Source organism: Ambystoma mexicanum, chromosome 8 (assembly GCF_040938575.1).
Source record: "Ambystoma mexicanum isolate Mex_15411 chromosome 8, UKY_AmexF1_1, whole genome shotgun sequence".
NCBI lineage: Eukaryota > Metazoa > Chordata > Amphibia > Caudata > Ambystomatidae > Ambystoma > Ambystoma mexicanum.
This window is the reverse complement of record NC_090929.1, coordinates 1,148,487,012-1,148,511,135: the sequence shown is the minus strand read 5'-3', so window position 1 is coordinate 1,148,511,135 and position 24,124 is coordinate 1,148,487,012. Positions and strand designations below refer to the sequence as shown.

General features: G+C 43.2%; 1 protein-coding gene across 4 annotated transcripts in view; it reads right to left on the bottom strand.

Annotated features, from left to right (window-relative positions):
• ANK3 (ankyrin 3) overlaps positions 1 to 24,124 on the bottom strand; it is a 2,768,233-nt gene that overhangs the window by 1,736,379 nt on the left and 1,007,730 nt on the right. The gene's annotated exons all lie outside the window — the stretch shown is intronic.

Genomic DNA, 24,124 nt, shown 5'->3' with positions numbered 1-24,124 from the left:
GGGACTGCCTGAAATGCTTAACAGCAATAAAAACCAAGACTGGACTAAAGACAACATTAACATGCATCATGAGTATCCAAAAAAGGAAGCTGTCTCTTTAAGGGCAAACCTTGACTTCACTGTGACGAACCTGCAAAATTCAAATGGACTCTGAATTAGAGGATCAGATCCTGGGAAGACTGCATAATGAATTGATGAGACACCGAAGGTATGAGGACCCGACAGCAGTTTGTGGCGTGATCATGAGTAGATTGTGGTGGGCAGGGAGCTCTACCAACTACACTGACACCAACGAGCGGACGTATCCGCAACAGGACCCGTGCCCAAGACGGACGCCAGATCGTAGCACAAAAGCAAAGCGAGCCGTGTGGGAAGAGACACCAAGGGAGAAAACATCAGAGAAATTCGAATCAAGCAGGAGAAAAGGTCCAGAGCGACCGCAGATCCTAGAGACATTCCCCCATGAAGAGAGAGGTAACGGGGCGAACGGGAGGACCAGGAAGCCAAAAGAGAATTGCTATAAGAGTGGAGAAACTCTTCCCTGTGAATTTGTTGAAAACCACCAAATCTGAACTGTAACCAAATAAGAGGTAACGTTATACGTAAACCTGAGAAAGAGAAAATTAATCAGTGGATAAGACTAACGAGGGAAGAGGGGAGAAGATGCAAATGGATTAATTAGACAGTAGTAGAAACAAAAGAGCCTGAAATATGGAAAAGTGAAAAAGATAAACAGAGGATCAAGGCAAGTCTAAACTAAGAAGGGGACATAATAACAATTCTGAGAGTATAACCCAAACAAGAGAAGATAATACGCAAGGTTGTAACCAATCAAAATATGTGGATGCAAGGATCAAACAAAATTTACAAAAGAGCCCTATGAAATGAATCCCACAAAAGACAAGGGAAGAGCCCAAGAACTTATGCAAGAACTGCAATCCCTGGTACAGAAGGTGGCTAGAGACTATTTGAAAATAAGATATTAAATGAACATGCAAGCAGAGCAGAACACTGCTTCACCAGGAGAAGAGTGTCATTCCTGTGGCCCTTAGTTTGTTTTAATAGTGGTAGGGTCCCTTTCTTTTTGATTTGGACGTTGGCAAACATCTTACTTAATTATACAAGTAGGGAACACCCCACAATGATAGGGATATATAGGATTTATTTAATAAAACATTGTTGGAAATGTCGTCAAAGTGTCTGCAAACTTCTTCTGACCCGCCACAGTGCAATAGCAATTTAATCCCATGCATACACAGCATGATGATTTGGAATCCAGCGCTTCTTCATTTATTTATTTTTTTAATTTGTATTTACTGAGCATTTATAAGGCTCTGTACAGCAAAAAGTGTTTCTAGGCACCACAAGGCAACAAGAGGGGACAGGAGGGAGTGAGGGAGGGAGAGAACAGGGGATATACACACAGTAAAGATCATACTAGGTCTTGTGACATTCAGATCATGCAACTGCAGAAAGAAGTGCTGCAGTGGTAGAGGAGTGGTGGAGGGGAGGGGGCATAATACAAGGAAATAAGATGCAGGTGACAGGGCGGTGTGGGTAGGGGCCCGGCCCAGGTAACAGGCAAGTGCTCAGGGAGGGCCCGGAGCAGGGTGTGATTCATAAGTGAACCAGGACGCCAGTCACAGTGGCAGGAGGGGGCAGTTAGCAAGTGAAGGGGAGGGGGAAGGAGGTAGGAAAGAGTAAAGTCTTAAGAAGCTTACAGAACTTTAGGAGGTCCGGCTCAAGTCTGAGAGAGGCAGGGAGGTCATTCCAGAGGGAGCCAACAACAGAAGTGAGATCTATCCCCCACTCTGCTTGGAAAAACATATGATCTGCAGAGGGTTTGAGCTAGAGGACCGAAGGGCTCTAGCAGAGAGGTATTTAGGGACAGAAAGTTGGATGTAGCTGGGTCCCAGGCCCCAGAAGGCCTTGTGGACGATACAGAGGGTCTTGAATTTGATCCTTGTAGCCAATGGAAAGATTTAAGGGCTGGAGAGATGCGGTCCCTGAGCTTGAGGCCAAGGATAAGTCTTGCAGTCCTATTCTGGATTAGTTGAGGGGAGCGAAGAGTGGAAAGAGGTAGAGTGAGGAGCAGGCTATTGCAGTAATCTAGCCTAGAGAGAACCAGAGCTCTGGAGACATTGAGTTTCTGGGGGAATGCAAGGAAGAGGAGAATACCTCTGAGGGGGTGAAGCTGAATGTGGGCCTTCTTGGCAATGTCTTAGGATGTGAGGGGAGAAGGAGAGGAGTCAAAGATGACACCAAGGTGTTTTGCCTCACTAGAAGGTAAGGGGAGGGGACCTGAGGAGGGCGACCGAGAGAGGGAGGGAAGCAGGGAGCAGGGGACCCTGCTCCAATGAGAAGGATCCCAGTCTTAATGGCATTAAGACAGAGATAGCTAGTTGTGCATCGTACCTGAATAGCATTCACACAGTCAGGAATGAGAGAGGAGGAGGAAGAGGAGGGAAGCTTGAAGGAGAGCCGAGTGTCATCAGTATAACACTGGAAATGAGGGGGGAAGGAGGAAATCAAATGGGCAAAAGAGGTAAGGTAGATATTGAATAGCCACAGCGATTGCATAGAGCCCTGAGGGGCGCCAGAGGTAGAGTGAGAACTGGAGGAGAGAAAGGGGCCCAGTTGCACTTGGGAAGGCGATTAGAAAGAAATGAGGTCAACTAATCCAGTGCAAGCTACATGATACCAAGGGTGTCATGGCGCTGCATTAAGAGGGTGACATGATTGACTGTGTCAAAGGCAGAGGAGAGATCAAGGAGGATGAGAACAGAACGACAGTTGAAATCAAGGTTTGAGAGCAGGTCTTCACGGATGTTAAGGAGAGCAGTTTCCGTGCCTCTGGATGCTCTGAAGCCAGACTGGTGGTCATGGAGACAACCAACAGATTTAGTCTGGCAGGTCAATTGGGAGATGACCAACTTCTCAAGGAGTTTGCCCAGTAAGGGGGTGGTGGAGATAGGGCGGTAGTTAGTTGGACAGGAGGGGACAGCAGAAGGCTTTTTTAGGAGAGGGTGCACAAGGGAGTGCTTGTGGGAAAGTGGGAAAGAGTCAGTGCCAAAGGAATTGTTACAGAAATCAGACAAGAGTGGAGATGTTGTCCTTGATAGTTCTGGAGGAGCAGGGGAGCACCTGTTTGGAGTAGACTTTCATAGAGCGGACAGCTTTAGAGACCTCATCCGGTGCTATTGGCGAGGAGGAGGAGAGTATAGGGGAGGGAGAGAGGGAGGCCTGAGAGGAGGTGGGGGACCAGGGAGGGGGGTAGAGGAGAGTGCAGCAAGACATCCTGAATTTTGGTTGTGAAATGGTAGGCCAGGGCAGTACAGAGGGCCCGAGATGAGAGAGGAGAGGTGGAGACTGCCATACGATTGGCAAGTTCCTTATAGATTTTGAAGTGTCTAGCCGTATTGTTGGTGGCCCCAGAGATGCGAGCTTGGATATGGGCCCTCTTCTTGGAGCGGATGGAGAGCGGGTAATGCCTTTGGAGCAGGCGACAGGCTAGTTTGTCAGTGGATGTGCTTGAGGCCTTCTTCCTCTGTTCAGCAGCTCAGCACTTGTGTTTCAGAGAGGCTAGGTTGGAAGCCCTCTAGCTTGGGTCGTGTGTGAAGGGTTAGTTTTCCCTCTCAGTAGGTCACTTTGTATTCCTGACCTAGTAACATACATATATGGGACCTGATAATATTCCCTGTGGTCTAGAGTAGGGGGAGATAAAGGGATACTTCCCTTAAAACCATGCCTTTGTCTTGCTTGTCTCTTGTTCTCTCTTGGGTTGAGTTTAGGGAGGTCTTGGTCAGGGATGATGGAACCAACATAACCCACAAATACTGCAGGGATTTCTTGTCCTTCCCTTGTTGTTTTGTTGGGATACTGCGTCTCACCTAGAGTTTTCCCACGAGAACAAACCCAGAATCCCCTACCCAGGTGATCTTCCTTCGCTCATCTGCCTCCAGGGTTGGGATCCGAAAGCAACGGCCCTCTCCCGGCCACCTGAATAGAGGATTCTCGGGGTCTACAAGAGAGAATACCATTAGGTTTTTCACACACTCTCTGTGAGAACCAGAACCTAGTTGGTAATGGGACGAATAAATCCAAAGTATTAATAATCAATGTGAAGGAAACACAGAAAAATGACTTCCACAAGCTGCTGGGGAAGCCCCAAAGCAGTGCCATAACAGTGGGAGGAAGAGGAGAGAGAGGGAGAGCGAGGGAGGCCCGGGAGTTTCAAACTAGCAGGCGGTCTGGTGCTGGAGAGCACAGGGAAATGCTGCTTCCCAACTTGGGCAAGAGCAGCAGAGGACAGGGGCACCAGATACCCTGTACAACGGGCTGACTACAGAGATCCTGTGAAGTGGAGTCGAGTTCCAGGATGGACGCCCAGACAAGAAGTGGTGGCCGAGCTGGGGAGGAAGAGGAAACTCCACCAGGAGCCAATACCACTTGCACAGAAATAAACATGAATGTGTGGAGAGAAGAAAGCCAACCGAGAGATGGAAACATCCTGACAAGAAGCTGAAGCTGTGTGTACGAGGAGGAAGGTGCCGACCCGGGGACGCAGCCCCAGTGAAAGGAAGGTAACCGGGAGAGGGGGAGACAAGACAAAGACAATAAATGCAATGTATGGCAGAGTCGTGATTGTTACAGAAAGAAGAACAAATATGACGATTGGGACAATCAGACCCAACCCAGTGAGAGGGATAAAAGTTATAAGTGGCACAATTACATTTGTATAGGTAATCAAGACGAATTAAATGATTTAAACGCTCAACCTACTCATGCCAGTAATGCAGCCAGTGACCAAGAGAGTGAGAATAATTACTGGGCTCATCCTACTCATCCCAGTAATACAGCCAGTGACCAAGAGAGTGGGAATTATTACTGGGTTCATCGTACATGTCCCAGTAAGAGAGCAAGTGAACAAGAGATTGAGAATCGTTACTTATAGTATCATACTCGTCCCTGTGAGAGGTCAAATAACCAGAGGAAGGCTGAGAACTGAAACATCAAGGAGATTGGTCCTCACTTTCAGAAGAGAAGTATGATATTAGAGAAAGAGAGACTTTCAAAGACATTGGACAAAGGCAAAGGGAAGGAAACTCGAAGGCAAGGAACGCCGAAAAAAAGGATATTGCAATACCAGGAGAAGTGGAAGCCAGGGAGTTGGAAAAGTCCCCTGAATGAACTGAATGAATCAATGCAACAGATCGCCAAGATCTATCCGAAGATTCTATATAAATGCTGAGGAAGCCACTCCAGGAGAAGGGGGTCATTCTCCTAGGCTTTAGTTGTTTTGTCTTAGTGGTAGGGTCAGCATAGCTTGGTTTTAGACAGAGGACAGACTTTCTTTTTGGACTTCACAAACAGATGATGAAAACCCTAGTTAGTTTTGTTGGGTAGGGAAATCCATAGAATAGGGATAGTGAGGCATTGTTCTTATTATTTCAATAAAGAGATTGTTGAAAATGACATGTCCTGGTCGGTCGCCTCCTTCTGACACACTACAGTGGCTTGAGATGCCACGAAGGGCCACAGGCAGGGAGTCTCTGAGCTTTGGCACCTGAACGGAAAACAAGCGCTCCCCCCATCTTTCAGATCTGAATTTGGGGGTGACAAAAACATGCTGAGGCCGAGCAGTGCACCCTGGATGGTTGATACCATTCCAACTTGCTACTCAAAAAAAACAGGGGCCTTAAAAGCCTTTAAGATGCCCTTGAATTTTGTATGTTGGTTAACTGGTTACCAGTGTAAAGCGTGAAGGGCAGGAGAAATATGATTTCTGCGGCCCAGGTTCAAAAGCAACCTCGCAGCTTCATTTTGGACCCTCTGTAACCTTCAAAAAAGATGACGTAGGCATCCCAGATAGATTGTGTTATAGAAATCCAATCTGCTTGAAATAAAAGCATTAACCATTGGATCCAATGTGGGAAAGCAAAATAATCCAAGAGTCTCTTAGGTGAGTGCAGGTGGAAGAAGCTAGAGACTCAGGAGATTTGGACATTGAGAGATGGCGACACATCCAGCCACACACCCAAGTTCACGGCCTTCAAGACAGGAATTGGGCAGATGCCTAGTGAGGAGGGCCATAACTGGGAGAGCCAGGTTGACTCTAAGGAGTCTACATGCATGGAGGTCACCGGATGGGACATAACAGAGGAGCACATGACCATTTCAGTTTTTTAATGTTACATTTAAGTCACTTTTGATGTATCCATAATATGATCTGTGCCAGACATGCAGTGACATTGTCCCCTTGAGCACCTTCAGCCTCTCCCACATGATAAATCAGTTGTGTGTCGTTGGCGTAGATATAAAACCTGATTCCAAATGATCTAATAAGGTCTGTTAAGGCTTTCAAAGGCAAATTAAACAAAAGTGGACTCAGGAAGTGCCCTGGGGAACACCACAAGTCACCGGCTTAAAAGCGGATTCAAACGGCGGAAGAACCACAGACTGGGTTCCATCAGACAGAAAAGATAATAGCCAGGACAGAGGCCAATCTCTGACACCATATTCACTAAGGATAGTTGAATGGAATAGTCAACCGTGTCAAAGGCCACAGAGAGATCCAGCAAAATCAGTACCACAACCACAACTCTGCCACCTCCACTAACTGATCATGGCTGCACATATGCCAACATAAATAGCACTCGTGTACCTGCAAGTTCATACAGGTCATGAGTAGGAAAAGGGGCAAAATAAAAACAGTAGTATCTCAAACCGGTTAGTGCAACTTTAAATTAGATGTCGGGTCCACAACCAAAAAAAGCCCAAAAACTGCTAACATTATTTTGAAGACTTGATTTTCCAAGCCACCCTTGAATTTGAGAGATGCCATTAACAGTGCTTGGCATTCGACAGACAAATGATGGTTGCTTTATGAACAAAAAGTGGCATACTTGTAGGATTTTGTTGTTTTCTACTGCAACCATAACATCTATATAAAAAGGTATGACATCCTTAATACACATCGTGCATGTTTAAACAGAATAAGAAAATAAGGTTTCAAGAGAAAGTAATCAACAGCTGGTGTTGTCTATGTTGGTTAATAGGCGGCAGCGAAGCAGCTGTTTCACTTTGTAATGTGATTTGAAATATGTTTTCTCCAAATGAAGGAAAGGAACTTTCCAGCTCAGCATGGGTATGGTCCTTTGCCAAAAACGCTGCTTGGGAATTACTAGATTACACGGAATTTACATTGATTGTCTTCGGTATTTTAGAATTTGCATCAGAGTCTTACAGAGGTCAACTTATTCTTACAAAAGGACACAGAGTACACTTGTTTAACAGTCTCTTCCAAAAAGTGTACAGAATTTGTGCCTCCAATATGCCAGTGCTCTGACTCAGTTTGAGAATGTTTCCACCACGACCTCAATATACAGAGGGTGCTGCCAGCAGCAGAATAAATCAAACGCCACTTATTTTCGAATCAAAAACAAACTGCAATAAATGCTTTGTAATTTAGGATTAGGCAGTTGCTGAGTTAATGGCAATAAATAATCCTTCTTTAACAAGTATTATTGAAGAAATGCGATTATTTCAAACAGTGCAATGAATCCAAAATATTCTTTAAAACATAAAAGCAAACGGTTAACCAAACTGTGCTCGAGAAGTAAACACCCTGGAGCCACAATGTGATTTAACTTAGTACTTGTATTGGCTCTGAATGTATTGAACATACATAACTAAGGCAAATTAATAAAGTGCTCAAAAAAATCAACACTCAAGTGGCCAATTCAGTATTCATGAAAAAACCATTGTGGACTGGTAAATAACAACGCCGGTTCTATGACAAGGTTAACTAGACACGGGCTGAGAATCTAAACTGTTCATATGACTAGTAACAAAGTTAGCTGCATAAGGCAGGGCTGAAAGTTTAAACTGTTCATGTGACTGAGCTTTTAGTCACATATTGCTTCTCAAAGCAACAACTTAAATGTCACCTTCTGGTAAGTACAAATTGAGATCTGTGCTCGGGGTCGACGTCTTCAATAAATGCACTGTGATGAATCCGATATCATCACTTCTTTCCCAACGATGACCTCCTCCCATGTGGCAGGGGACAGCAGGCGCTACATGATCCTGACCCTGGGGGCGGTTATATGAGGGAGGATCAGCAACACACAACTGCCTCCACGAACGTTCAGCTGCCAATAAGAGAAGCTCTTGTCCCTTCTTTTGATTATATTTTCTTCTGGTCAAAACACTAATTTCGATATATGCATCTCAACAAAAACAATCTATCATCCATATATTTTTCTTTCTCTACATGTTGTGAGTTAAGTCTGTACGTTTGTGTCTCCCTGACCTTTCCCACTGTTCCCTTTCCCGAGTGATGTCTGATTTATTTTTTGTAAGAAAGGCTTAAAAATGTCCCATGAATACGCGTGAGCGACCGAATGCTGAGACGGAATCTGAACCAACCATGGCGGGTCAGGGGGAAGAGGGTTCTACCCATGAGATTTTTTATTTTTAATAACGGGTTAAAATGGTGCAATTTACAGCATATTGCTGTGGAGAAATTGGGTAAAAAGCAACACAATTTACAATCGGTTTTGTTGGCTAAAGATTTAATAGATGGCAAGTCACCAAAAGTGCACAGGAGCATTCTTCAACACATTTTCATGATGCATTTGCCCACAATATAAGCCAGTATTACAAATCTGTAAATAAAACTTCATTTTGGCTGGGGCCATAAATACCCATGCTGGCTGCACGAATATATGCCAGAATGTTCACATGACAACATTCTCATGTTTGCTTTGCTAATAATGGCAGTAATTATAATATATGAAAACACACACATGCTGGCTCTGCCAATAGTTGCCAGTATCCAAACATAAGAACATACTCCTTTTGGCTTTGGCCATTATGCCAGTAAAAATGCCTTGGCATTGTAAGAAAACATGTCCATACTGCTTGCACCAATATAGTGCAGTATGGCCACAGAGGAATAATCATGTTGGCTTTGCCCATAATAACAGTGAAACATAATTTGCAACTGTAAGAAAACACATTGATAATGCCTGCATAAAAGCCCTCCCATTTGGTTTTTCTCCAAATGGCAGTAAAACATACCATGCCACAGCACATACATGTCCTTACTGGCTGTCTAAATACACCACCTCAGATAACCCCAAGTAGAAACAGTCATCAAGTTGGATTTGTTCACAATGGCAGTAAAACATGCCATGCCTTTGTCAGGAAGGGGTCTATACGGGCTGTACCAATGTAGGCCACCATTCTGTGCAAGAAAATGAGTCATGCTTGCTTTGTACATAATGCATGTAAAACATGGCATGCCATTTTAAGAAAACATTCATGCAGACTACCCCAATGTAGTTCTTCCCACCTCCTGCCTCTTGTAAGAGCAGTCATCAAATTGGCGTTCCTCATAATGCCAGTAAAACATGCCATGCCACTGTAAGAAAATGTCCACATTGGTTGCACTTATGTAGGCCAGTATTCCACATAAGAACATTAATCATGTTGGCTTTACCCATAATTCCAGGAAAATATGCCATGCCACTGCACAAAAAGACCATTCTGGTTGCCAAGACAAAGTCCCCACACTCCCTCCCCCAAATAAGAACATACATCAAGTTGGCTCTGCCCATAATACCAGTTAAGCATGCCACGCCACTGTAAGAAAATATAAATTCTTGTTGCCCCAATGAAGTCCCCCCCCCATGCACCCCACATAAAAAAAACTCATGTGGTTTTTGCCTTTAATGTCAGTAAAACACTACAAGCCATTGTGAGAAAACATCCATACTGGCTAATTCAATGTACTCCTCCCCGCCCCTAGACTCGCTCACTGGCCCATGCATTGTGCCGAATCTGGACTATTAGTCCCTTTCACCCAGAGGGGAGCCATCCCCTCTAAAGCTAGGAAGGTAAGGCCACTAAGCAGGACCCTCTTTAGGGATCTGGGAAAGTGGGACCTCATTGGGAGTGACTACCTCTTGGGGACATGGGCTCCCATTCTTGTACTTGGAATGGAGGAGAGAGAATCCTGGAGGGGCGGAGACACGATAGACCGCTGAGTCAGCAGTAGCGTGGGAAGTGAGCTGATTGCTAGCAAGATGCCTAAAGGGGGACTTCCTGGATGGCAACAAAGCCGAAGTCGAGAGAGAAAGAGACGTTAAAGTGACTGACTCAACTGGTGTCGCACCCACACAGACACAGTGGTGGGCCTGGGCCCTGTTAACAGACGCTGAGACTAGACTGCAGCAAAGAAATCGGATTCCCGATTGCCGCATGAGAAGTGCTTCAGCTGCTGCGTAGGGCAGAGCAAGGGAAGCAGATGCTCTCGAAGAGGTAACAACGCTAAAAGCGGCAAATATCTCTATCCCAGGTTGGGGAAGCAACAGGAAGACCTGAATGTTTGATAAAGATATACGCCCAACCACGGCCCCACTAAAGTAAGCTGACCAGACAGCTAAAGGGCTTTGGGAAGCCCTATAAAGAGAGACATTGATATCCAAGGCTGGGAGAGCTAAAAAGGTTGCAGGAGCCAGTGAAAACTGAAGGGGCAGGTGACCAAAGGGCTGTGGGGAGGCCTTGAAAAATAGACATTGATATCCAAGACCCGATAAGCCAAAAAGGAAAAAGGAAGCCAGAAAAACCTGAATGGGCAGATGCCCAACAGAGGCCCAGCTAAAGCAAGCTATTTAAGATCAAAAGGGCTTTGGGGAGCCCATGAAAACCTAGAGAGTTAGCTATCCAAGGCTGGGAAAGCCAAAAAGGTTACAGGGGCCAAGACAATGCGAACAAGCAGACACCCCAACAGAGGCCCCCACTAAAGCAGGCCTATTTGAGGACAAAAGGGTCTTTGGGGAACCTTGGAAATAAAATAACATATACAGCAAGACTGGGAATGGAGAAGACCTGGAGGGCTCATGTGCTCAAAGCAAAGAAAGGAACATTTTCTAATAGCAATTCGGAAATGGTGGCATTGCATTAAGGAGACCCTTTTTCCACGTAAAGAAGGTAATGTGGTGGAGCATATAAAGATTAAGACTGGCCGTTCAAAGTTGGCAGAGAGGCTGGAAGACCAAATTGTGAGAATTGGAAGAATCTTTTTTTTTTAAACTTTATTTATTTTATTTTTTTATTTAAACAGATTGTATGGTTTCCATATTTGAAACCTTTAACCTGATCATGTCCATTCTTCCATGATGTGTCTTCAGTTTGATGTACAGTATCCTGATAGCAGAGCTTGGTAACACCTTATTTATTTATCTTTAAAACAAAAAACTTCTTTGGAAACAGATCCCAGTAGTTGGGCCGGACAAACCCACGGATAGATGCTATTGTTCCGGTCCATCTTTCCTGTTCAGTGTTTGTAAGTGATAGGGCCAGATGGTACATAGAGTTTTGACTATGGACTATTTCTTTTGGACATTGTGATGAGCACCATTAGTTTTAGTGTGTTAGGTAGGGAAGTTCCCTCATAGCTGTAGGGCTAGATAGGCTTAAACAAACCCCCTTGCACGAGTCACATCTTAGTGCAACTCCTTCTGGCTCACCATAGCACACAATCATACCCATTTGCAGTGCTTGAAATGGAAACACAAATGCAGGAACTCACTATCCCAGAGTACCTGCTTACTGTTGAGAAGTGCAGGTACTCCTACATTTAAAGTATTGGTTTCATGCTGAGAAGAGCTAGTACTATGTATTTCAAATGAAAGAAGTGCAGGTACTCAGGACCAGCAAGTTCCTGTCCATTTAGAGCATTGGCCACTCAAACACACAGTCATACACCCATACAACCAACACTTTTCTCTAATTCATATGAGCACCCATGCATAACATTCACACAGTGCAATCATTCACTCACGCACACACCCATAAACAACATTCACACTAGATTCACGCTTGCAAGTGCACTTACATACACACAAACATCCTTGCATGCATGCATACATACATACGCCTATGCATGCACACCCTTGCATGCACACTTACATACATTGGAAAAGGCTTTTTTCTTATCTGCGCTGCTCCAACTCCAGAGTCAACTCCCGCCTCCTCACAAGCTGCTTCAAGCCCTTCAGCTCCTGTGAACCACACAAACAGGAAGCAAGAGGAGGCCCTGCCTGGCTCCCGACATGCACGGTGGCGTTGAAGGACCAGAAATCACTGCCCAACTACACCTCAATGTGCAGGGAGGAGTAGGAGTGCTCCCACATTTAGACCTGCAGTTATCCAGCTGTTTTGCCCAATGGGCCATGCAAGGTTAGGAGAACAAAAGGTACCCAGCCTTGCATGGCCCATTTGGCATGCATGCTGGGGGACTGCAAAATGTAAAGTGAAACCGGACTGCCCTGCTTTTGCTGGCTCAGTGGCTCCTCCATAATGGGTGGCGGGTTGTCACTCCGTTACCCATTATGGACGAGCTACCACTTCCTTTCCCACTCTCCTTGACCCAATTTCCTCTTCACCACACAAGCTATGGTCTGGCAGCCACACTAGGGGTTATTCGAATTCACATGTACATGGACAATGCTTGGTGCTTTAAGGCTGTAGTGCCAATGTGTGCAGTAGAAACGACAAATAAAAAACAATAAATTAGAGAATAGAAAGTGGTACAGACCTACATTTAAAAAGGCATGCTACCTAGGCATGTTGAGACTGGACATATTGGCATGGTGGCAAGTAGTCCTTAGGTAAAGACATCTTAAAGCATCAAATCAGTCTTTAAACCCCATTTTCGACATGCAATAATGCATTTCAGAATATCTTACTTTTAATTACAAACCTAGCATATAGCTGCCACGCTATATGTTCAACTGCAATACAAATGATGCAGCAACTTGTTATGCCTTACAAATCTCAGAACTTCTGCTAAATGACATCACTATATACAATGTTCAGGAAAACATTTCGGGAATTCGACTCCCTGCATATTGTTAACACAATAAAATATAAATGCATTGATTTCTTTGTTATCATATGGAAGTTATTGATCTGGGTTTTGTTTCTATTGTTTGATGTCCTACTGTTTGCTTTTTGAGTGAGCTCAACTTTTTTTATTTTCTGTTTAAAGATTGTGATTGGTTTGAATTGAGGCAGGGCATCCATGCCTTTTGTCAAGATCGGTTATCATCTAGTTCTGTCTGAGCCTGGTCAAAACAGAGATGGGCGGGCATGTTGTTTAAGTACCCTAGTACCACAGTTCTGTTTCGCCAAAAGAAATAGAGGAACAAGGCCTTGCACATTAGGTCAGCATTGCTATAGTGTGCAAGGGACGGGAGGGTCCTACCCTTGGACCTCACTTGTTCTCAGTTTTCTTGTGACTGTGTGCCAGGGTCATACTTCCTCCCCTGCACCTAAAAGTCTTTGACATTTTGTGAATTTTATCTCGCTCTTTGTTTAAATAGGTGTGCACTAACGTTCCCTTGGCTTGCACATTAGGTCTGCAGGTTCTAGCACCACACTGGCTTTGAGTGTAACATGGCAAGCATAACGCTAGTGTTAGCTGGTCTATTTCCCTCCATGCGTTAATGCACCAAATATCGACTTTTCTCTTCAAGATCAACATCGTTTACTATGGAAGAGAAGAGCTGAAGGCACATTTTTTTTTTTACAGAGTAGGCAATATGTCAAATTCAAAAATAGGTCCCTTTTCCATCAGCCTATCTGAATGGTTGAATTACCCAGATGCAGTCACATTTTGAGTTAACCTGCCAGGTACCCAGAGTGTTTGCATAAAGTGTCAATCATATTGCTTTAGACTTTTACTTCTGGGAATTAATGGTGTTCCTGTTTCGCAAGGAACTTCATGTTTTGTATGTCTCTGGGGCAATGTTGGTTTCCAGATCTCAACATTACCAAAGAGCATTTATATTTCAGAAGATGGAACTCTAGGTTTGCTTCAACTCTTAGCAAAAGCCATAATCTGGTTGAAATTGAAAGAGTTTCTGTGAGGGGGGGAAAGCTTGAATTTACACCTGAAAACAAAATGCCTAGCCCCTTAAACCATCCAGTTAGAACATGTGTCTATCTACTATCCACCAGTTGCGGATTTGCACGAATATTAAAGTAGCTTAACCTACATCAAATACCTCAATTACCACTATGGCAAAATCACATAATTCCAGTAGCCAGAATTGCTATGGGGAGTTTGTCTCGAGAGGGCGACAGGGAGAATTAATCAGTGCTCGCCCCATCGGTCATAGAGCCCTCCAACTGTCTGTGCCAAGAGCAATGTCTTTCCAATAATGTGATGTTGAAGGTTTGGTATTGACCTTTTAACGTTCCCAACAGGTCTTTAAGCTCAATGCAGGCACAGGTTGTTGTCTGAAATGATTCATGTTGTGTTATTGTTATTTGTTACATGATCATCTGCTACTGACATGGTCTTATGGAGTTGTAGACATCTATGGGACTGAGTGAATGTAAACTCTGGATACCTTGTTCTGGGTGATTTAGTCAAGTTGTAACCTTCAGCCAAAGATTGATGGGCTTGAAACCAGTTCAGTAAACACAAAAATCCAAGAGCCTAGGATGAAAGATTACAAATATCAATAACACACTGAATGTTGGGTCTAAAAAAGGTTTGAATTAGAAGGAATGTTTCCTGCTTAGTCTTTACACAGTAGAAGACATTAAGGAGATGTATTGGACTTTGTGAGGATGATAACATTGCAATTCAGTGGCAGTGACACTTTTTGGCGATACACTGCTTTGGAGGCAAGTTATTTTCATCTTTTGAGGCAGGGTGGCGTTTTGTTCAGTGAGTCGATATTGTGGCCAATTATTTTCACAACTTAATCTGCTAATGGATTTGTCACTAACACTTAATATGCTTATCATGTTACTGATCTGCATATTAAGTGTTAAAGACAAAACTATTATTGGAAGTGCCTCTCTTTAAAAATCTTGGAGGCTAAGCAAGTCCCAATATCCAAATAGATGGGTTAGTGAAATGTAAAATCATCATTTTGAATGTCTAGCACACTAGAAGAGGGCATGTGAATTTGGGGGAATTTGGGGGAAATTCCGTGCTCTGTACAGATCACATGCCCATACATCGTATTCTATTTGTCACAATCTTGGTTCCATTACATTTGACTGTGTTCTTTTCCCTTGGTTTTTTTTCTTCTTTCACCTCATTTTGTGACGTTTATACTTCTTTAGCTTAGGTGCAGAGCTTTGCATTTAAGTATACTTTGGTCTTAAGTGGTGTGAGAAACCTGAGGGTATTCTCACTCCTACTCCCCCTGGATCTGCTTCCATGGTGGCCTGGGAAAGGCCATTGCTTTTGGATCCTGACCCCAAGAAGTGAGGGACCATTACCTGGGTGGGGGGTCCTTGGAGATTGGGAGTGGGGTACAAACAGGTGAGACATGGTATCCCCCTTTCCCTATGGAAGACCAACCTAACCCTCTTCTAACTTGTATGGGCTATTGTAAGCTATCTCCCCTCATTTGACCTGTCACAGTGCTGAGACGAGGATGAGGCAACTAGGAGTAGTGAATACCAATATGTATTTTCACCACTCTAGTTCTGAGACGAAGAAGAAGACAGTGAATGCATACGATTGGGGAAGTCAGGCATGTCCCACTAATAAGTTGACTAGAGGTGAGGATATTGATTTTACTGACCCACACCTGTGGACCCTTACTACTCCTAGGGAGTATAAGAGGTGGGGCTGCACGCCATGGAGAGAGACCTGTGTGCAAGCAAGGAGAGCAGGGGACAAAGTGTGCTGGAGAGAAGCAAGTCGGAGCCAGGACTGGGAGGTGTGAGAGTACGGAGAAGGAGAGAGACACCTAGGCCGAGTGCGGCCAGTGAGAGGGTCTAAATCTCTGGCGGAGCTCAAGTTGCTGATAGCAACAGCAGGAGGCTCTGCTCCACCCAAAGCCAACAGCCGCTGCGACAAGCAGGACAGCAAGGGAAGCGCTCTGTGGCCACCACGAGCGAGGCGAAGCTCGTGGATCCAAGAGGATTGCAGAAGGAGAACCGGCGAAGCTGCAGAGTGGCCATGCATAACTGATGAGTGAATCAAGTGAACACTGTCCGGAGCATTCCGCTGCTGCTACCGTGTATTCTCAGAATGCCGAACAAACTGAATTAGAAAACTATGAATGTCTAATGATCTGAAAGTAATTGAGCATAGTAGTGGGTAACGAAGTGAAAACAAATTTATATTAAACAAGTGGTGAACTTGTGAAAAGGAAATAAAAAGCAAACATTGAATACCAAAGTGAATGAAAACGTTGTTGGCAAAGTTATGAGATGATGAAAGGCAAATGGGAAAGTGTCCATTTAAAAGAGTGGAAATGTGAAAGATCCTAACAGAAAGGGGGAGAGGGGTAAATAAGACCACCACAAAGACCACCACAAAGGGAATTGGCAAAGTCAAGTGAACTTTATGAATAACTACCATGTGGCAAGGCTAAAGACTGGCAGAAGGGGTGTGACACCAGGAGAAGCCAAGAGAGTTTGAACCTGCACATCCAGCGAAGAGGCTGACAATGAGAATCTAAGTGAATGTGAGTCTGGACACATGGGCAAATATAGAAGAACCTGTGTGGGATGAAGAGCCTAGGGTTCCTGTTGCGCAACCTGTGATGGGTGGACCGTGTGGTCTGACAACTGCGCCCCGACCAGGGAACGCTAAATGGTGAAAAATAAAGACACTGAAACAAACCAAGAAGGAGCACTTTACATGAACAATTAATGCAATCCAGAAGGAGTGTCAAGTTGATCTGTAGTTCTGTTGAACAACATTTTAAACCAAGTATAAGTTGATAAGTTGGAGTCTTGGGGAATGGAGCACTAAGGCTTGATGAACTACAATGTTTTCTTGAGGACTGAACCTCAAGAACCCTTTTCTTTGGAACTGTGTTGCCTTGAACTTGGGGGAGGGAACCCCAAGGAGCCGTGGAACTGTGTGAACTTGGAAAAGGTAATGTCAAGACTTTTGTGGAACTTTCTTGAACTTGGGCAAGGAGAACTAAGAAGGAAGCTACGAGCTGGAAGAAGCTCAGAACTTTGTTTGATCACTGTTTCTTTTGTTATTGACATCCCTACACATTGTATAGCTTTACTTGGGAGGGCAAAGATAGGTTTTGAACAGAGACAGACTTAAGTTGAAATTTCTGACTCAGACTTTCCTTAGTTTTATTCGGGTAGGGAAATCCCACATTAGCATATACATAATAAATATATAATAGGTTATTTATAACGGGCTTAATACCCCAGAGGTTTCTAAGCACGGACTCAGGGATCCAACCTGTATTACTTCCCGTCGTCTTGTTTCCATGGTGAGCGTGTTGCCCCTGAGCTATCCTCCTGAGACTAACATAGGGCAAGTTAGGCCTTCAACCATCCTGACATTTAATTAAATACACCATTTTGCTTTGAACTTTGAATTGGTTGTCTATGTCTTACTTCATGATGCCTTCACAGTGGTAAGAGGTATTAGGTTGGTTGTTGTTTTTCCTTATTTAATTCTCAAATGTAAAACTTCATATAGATAACAGCATTAAATCTATGTATTATTTTCACCCTTTCATTGATTATTTTTCTTCTTTTGCCTCATTTTCTGTTGTTTATACTTCTTTTGTTTAGGTGCAGAGCTTTGCATTTAAGTATACATTGGTCTGAAGTGGTAAGAAGAATTAGGTTGGTTGTGTTTTTTTTTCCTCATTTAATTCTCAAATTTAAAACTTCATGTAGTTAACAGCCTTACATCTATGTATTACTTTCACCCTTACACTGAGATGCTTTGTAAATTCTGTACTTTTTTGTTTAAATACCAAAGATGTTCATATTACAGATTCAACGATAGTTACACTCTACCAATGGTTAAGTTGGACTTCCCATAGGAAGAACAATTCATTTTCTTAGATGGGCTAAACTGCCCAAAACGTTCCCAAAAAGAACAGCCATCCCACTCTGAAAAGTCTTACAAAGTTCACAAAGTTCTGTGCAAGGTGGCAACGATACAGGGAAGGGGTCTAAAATACTTTAGAGCCCATTCAAACTCCCATAGTGATTTTTGTATCTCACTTAAGAACAAAAACGCTGCATTACTTTACACCAAAGTTAGATTAGTGGTTGGTGTTTTGCCCATCTTTAAATCTTCATGTGTTTAGTCTTTTAAATAAGAAGAAAACAAAATGGACCAGAAGTCTTAGAGCTGTCCTATCTTTTCTGTACACAGATAGTCTAGGACTCATTTCAAATCTGAATCCATGAATGCGATTTGATGATGCCAGATTAAAATGTTTGCATTGGACAGCCATCTCAGATTCGGTGGTCCGCCTGCTGCTGCAAACCCTAAATTCTTTGTGCCACCCATCCATGATTATTTGGTTATAAAAGCATACACAACTCACCACTTGCTGGTATGCTTACGCTGTCAACGAGCAGCGGCATACCTGTGACACTGACATGCTGCCTCATTACAGCTTCAAGGAGTTAGGAGCAGAAAGCACAGAGCTACTTGGATACTGGAGATGTATGCCTATAGTGCTACAATGCAAGCTTAGGGCAGGATTGTGGGTTAGCCATTTAGGTATTCTTCTAAAGAAAGGAAGCACTGCAATGACCAAAGAGCAGCAGACAACAGTAGATTTTGAATATATGATCACAGTGACAGCCGTGTATGCACCAGTATTACCAAATGAAATTTAATACCTAGATTCACTGCATCTCATTTCTTTAGCAGAATGTATCTGTTAGATTTCCGATTCATCACAATGTTCCTTAGGGGTGGATTCGTTTTGCACTGTGGGTAATCTTGAACAGTTGCAGTATTTATAAAACACATTCGAAAAGAAAAACAAGTAATTCATAGATATTACATTTCTTTGTGAAATGTAATTCACATTTCATGATTACATTTAAAAACACCTTTGTGAAGGTAATCATGCAGAAGTCTTTATGGTGTGGATTTGTAATGTGACTCACTATCTCAAAAGGACGGCCAATGGAGATAATGCATTGGCTGTAGAAGCTCCTGTTTCAATGAGCATCAACCAGTCTCAGAGCCACTCGTCTTGTAAATATCCAACTGGAATAACTATGACAACACTGTATTCATTGTCTTAGTCCCCATAGGCTTAAATGCTACCATGGCAATGTCCCAGGAAGCATAACATGATTTTGCTAAGCGGTAATTCACTGCACCATGACAGAGAGCTCATCAGCAAAATGCTACGGTTAAGCATCTTGAGCCCTGTCTATGTGTCCTGACAGTTCTGGTTTGGGGTCAGCATTTATAAAGGAAGTTCAAGAGATCATCTACATTGTCAATTTACACTTTGATGGACAGAAGTAGGGCACAAATGTAGTTTTCACTTTTTTGTTTACATTCTTCTTTATGCATAGCAACTACGTGAGACTCCTGCTCAGCACAACATATTTTCCAAGCTAAAGGTTAGATATTTCAAAGAGTAGGTAATATACAAAAAAGTGTTCCATTTGCGAACAAATGTGTGTTATCTTCAGATAATCTATGTCACAGTGTAGAAAAGCAGGTAATATCAGGATAATGCGTTGCGAGCAAAAAATAAAGCTTTGAGACAAAACCACAGCGCCTATATCTTAGAATATTGTAAAAAAAAAAAAAGGTTTTACATTGAGTATTCAGAGCTTAAGGTGGTTTTAGGAGTCAAATGTACTTGGTTCATTGAGTATCCTGTCTACAAAACATATGAACAAAGAAGCACTACACTATTTATTTCTGGTATACTGTGGCTAAAGATATGTTGGCCAATAATTTTTACTAGAAGGTTCCTTTTCGCTCATAATACTGACAAGGTTCATATAGTTACTGTTCATTAAGAGTGGACACGAGAAACTCTGCAAACAACTCGAAACAGAGGCCACAAGGAAGGTGGGCATTTTAAATCCGGTTCCAAAGACTGGAGCCCATGCAAAGGCCATTGGACTGTAATGTTGGACTACTGTTTACGTTACCTTAAGACTTCTGCTCTAATTTTGGGGGATCTCCGTCTGTAGTCATTTTGTCAGTCCAGATATTCTTTACCACTGCTAAATATACTGCCGTATGGAATATTCCCTTAGCCAAGATGTATTTATTTATTTGCATTTCTAAAGCGTGCAGCAACCCCAAGGCATTGTGGTACTGACATTCCCTTGGTCCCATCTCCTCCCACCCGAGTTGTAGAGTTTGCATACCCCATCTGCAACATAGCCATACTTTTGTAAACACCGATAACAAAAGGAAAGGAATAGGCATTCTAAATGTTGCCAATCAGTTAAAATTGATATATCTGAATATATTTCCTAGACAACCCATTCCATAGGGACAGAGAGCACTCCGAAATTCCCAGAGGGTGCATTATTCCGTTGTCATCTGGAGGGAAAGCAAAGGTCAAGTTGTGCTTCATAAAAGCTAAGCGATGGCCAGGTAAAGAGGACCAGTTCCAGAATAAAGAGATTATATGCTGCTGCCAAACATGCCTGCAGCAACGGGTGTCAGATGACCAGTATATGCACCATCTAGAAGCAACTGTGCCAATGGTGGACAGTCTTGGCATGGCATTCTTGTAAAATTACTGTTCAGACAAAGCAGCGAAAAGGGAAGTTTACCTGCCTCTCTCATGATGGCATGCTGAAAGTTTGGGAATTCAACTGCAGTAAGGGCCAGTTGGACAACTGTGTGCATTGTTCAACGCAAGGTTATTGGATAAGGGGCCACGAATGTTGTCACCCTGAGATATTCTGTGGTGCAACATGTTCAAAAGTACATCTGCAACATAAAGAATACTTGATCTTAATCTACCCCGGGGACGGCCATCCATCAATTCAAGTTCCAATCCAAGGGGTCTAGGTTGACCCAGCCAGTGCTAAACTTGGCGGCAAATGGCATTGTTATTAAAGCAGACCTGGATGTATCTGCAATAGGGTCTCAACCTACAGATGGGGTAGACTTTGCAATTACTCAATGCAACTTCACGTGGCTGTGACCCAACTGGTATAACTAAGTGGTAGGCACAGCAGCGTCAAGGAAGGCTACCTCTGAACGGAGCCTGCTACATTTAGGGTTTACCAGGCATAGATACTGTTTTATCGTTGTCTCTGTCCATAAAATGGGAACATCAGTTAGGGTTGAGATGAAGTACCACCTCTGTCACTCAATTTGCTCTCCAGGAAAGCCCACATGGCCAGGAATTGGGTCATCTTGGCTGAAAGGTTACAATAATTAAAACGTTTTGACCATCTGGTATTTTTGGCATGACAGACTACACGTCTTTCCTATGACCTACTAGGCAGAATTATTGTTGTGCTAGTGCTGAACCAATTAGCAGGCATTCATGAACAAAAGTTTGATACAGTCATGAAAGCCACAAAGACTTACTGCCACAATCTTGAACTGGAAAAGAAATAACCGAACAACAGAGATGGTTCGGAGGCCACACCTATCTTGGGCATAAAAAAAAGATGTGGCTGTGCCCTATACAGTGAAGTGGACCTTTACAATGGGAAGAGTATGTGTGTTACACCTTTTCTTTACTAGCATTTCCTAAAGAGTTCAAAGGACTGCCGCTGAAAGGAACACCAACACCTGCAGGATACAAGTAAAGGATTCAACTAACACCATGTGTTCATTAGTCTCCTCTTCTAATGAAGGGTTTTCCCACATTACACATCACTGAAGAAAAGGGCAAAAGTATATCCTACTGGTTGCTTTGTGGATTTCTCAGATGTGAAACCTTTTAGATTCTGTGACATTTGACAGTCCGTCCAAAACTCAGTTTTACAGGTTTATCATTTTATAGACGGTCAAAAATGGGAATACTAATCCTCATGTTTCAAACCAGGCCCAACTCTCACTTGAGTCAGATTGGTCCAGATTACCTAGAAAGGATGGAAAATGCAGTTTCAAACTAAACAAAGCAAAGGATTTCATGCTCGGCCCACGCACATGATCCCTTCATCTCTCCACTGCTTACTATACTACCCAGTCCTCTCTACAGCCCACACTGACTTTTACAAGGTTTTCCCGAGCCACTTCTTTTGTAGGGTTGTGGGAAGTTAACCTTGGTGGACCTGCAAAGATTTCACTCATAAATCCGAACTTATCTCTCTCTTGGTAAGTAGGACGAGAAGTTAGGCTGAGACTAAGGAGGTCATGGCTTTGGTGTAAAGTACAATTAACAAGTACACAAGCTTGCCAAACAATAGATTGTCAACACAGGCAAGGACACAAATACTCTGTGTATGCATTAAGTCAACATTACCACAAGGTAAGTAAAAGCAATATATACACACAAACATTCACTGTTCAGAGCCCAAAATGGTGGAGAAACTACCATTTCGAATTCACACAGATTCTCCCCCCCATTGTCTCTTCACCTCCGTCTGTATGTATGCATGACCTAAATGTACTAGGACCAGTTAGTTCGTCTGTCCTGTCCCCCCTCCTGAGCTTGGTCTCAACTGTACCGCTTCATGGACTTGCACTAGTGGAAATGTCGTCAGGCCTAGTATGCTAGTATTTCTGTTTAGATCATTCGGAATATTCAAGGCCTAAGAACGATTACTGTATTCACTTGTTCCCTTCCCGCCTTGAAGCGCTATGGAGCACTTCATCTGTGTATAAGCGCTATATAAATAAACAATAAATAAATACCAAAATTAAACAGTAAACAAGCGTGCAGGGGGGTGTTCAACAATATAACATAGGCCTTATAAAGATGCAAGGCAGACCCAACAATCAAATACTAAGCAAATACTAAGCTTAATGAGTTCAAGCCCAATTGTAGAAACAGAGTAACCCTATTTTCAATGTCATTAGTCAGGTTTTACACACTTAGGTTGAGTTTGCCAAGTATTTTGGAGACCTCCCACTCGAAGCAACAGCACTCAAAGTACCAGTAGTACTATTTTCAGTATAGGGAATCGTTAATAAACCAAGCTAAGTTTCCTGTGAAGGGAAGGGGAAGCTACCTACCCCAGGCGTCCAGGTGGGACCCAAACTTAAAGCTGCAATGATTCTTCAGATGGTGTCACTTCTGCGAGGGGGGCAATCCTCTCCATGAGGCTAGGGAAGTCAGGCCAGTAGCCAATAGCCCCCCCTAGCGTTGGTCACCTGTGGAAGGATCTCATGGATAGAAACTGCTCTCTCCTGGGGATAAGGATAGGACCCGAACCTTACAGGTCTAAGCTCATGTCTAAAACCATGTGTTACTGTAAAACATCGGACCACCCTGATGGTTTAGGTAGTGAGACGAAGAAACTCTCACAAGTGCTATAAGTGAGCGAGAAAAATACCAGAATAGCTGCAGTCAATGGAATGGATGTTAGATCAGGGTGGATCCTACTATATCAGGGTGTCAGAAACAAATGAAGGCAGAAGGGTACCAGAGAGGTCACTATAGACTGTGAGAGTCAAGACTGGAGAGACCAACTCGTGGGTGTGAATAGACAAAGAATAGGGCACTGAGGTCAATAGTGAGAAATAACGAGAAGGGCTTGGCAAGCGTGGTCAAGCAGAAAGAAGAACAGGACGGCCTGGGAGAGGGGCGTTGAGGGTGTGGTTCAGGAGAATGCACAAGGACGCTGTGAGGGGTTAGAAATGTGAGGTGGACAACTTGATATAGGTTTTTCACAAGTAGCCATTTTATTAAATTAAAAGGGTGTGATAAACGCCTCGTATTCCCTAACTTAACAAGATTTCCCTGCCTATAAAACTAAAACTAAAGAAAAACACTCTACTATCAAAAGGTATCTATCATACGGTTTCGGGAGGATAGCTTAGCGGCAACGTGCTCGTCTTGGAAGCAAGATGATATGCAGCCACATAGGTTTGATCCCTGGGTCCGCGCTTATCATATCATAACCCTCACACTTATACATACATCAAAATCATACATGTATCTATGGCTGTTTAAATTCAACAAAATAACAGTTATACTTAAACACAACATTATAACCAAAATATCCTTGTGAATAGGGTTGGATTCACTTCCCCGGGATTAAAGTAGGATTTTTCAAACAAAAGTTCGAATTAGTACAGTTTCTTTAAACATTCAATTTTTGCTTCAAGTGTAACATACAGTTTCTTTCAAATAGCCAAGTTGTACTTTTAGCATAAAATTCCTTTCCTCCTTGAGGATTTTACTTAGCA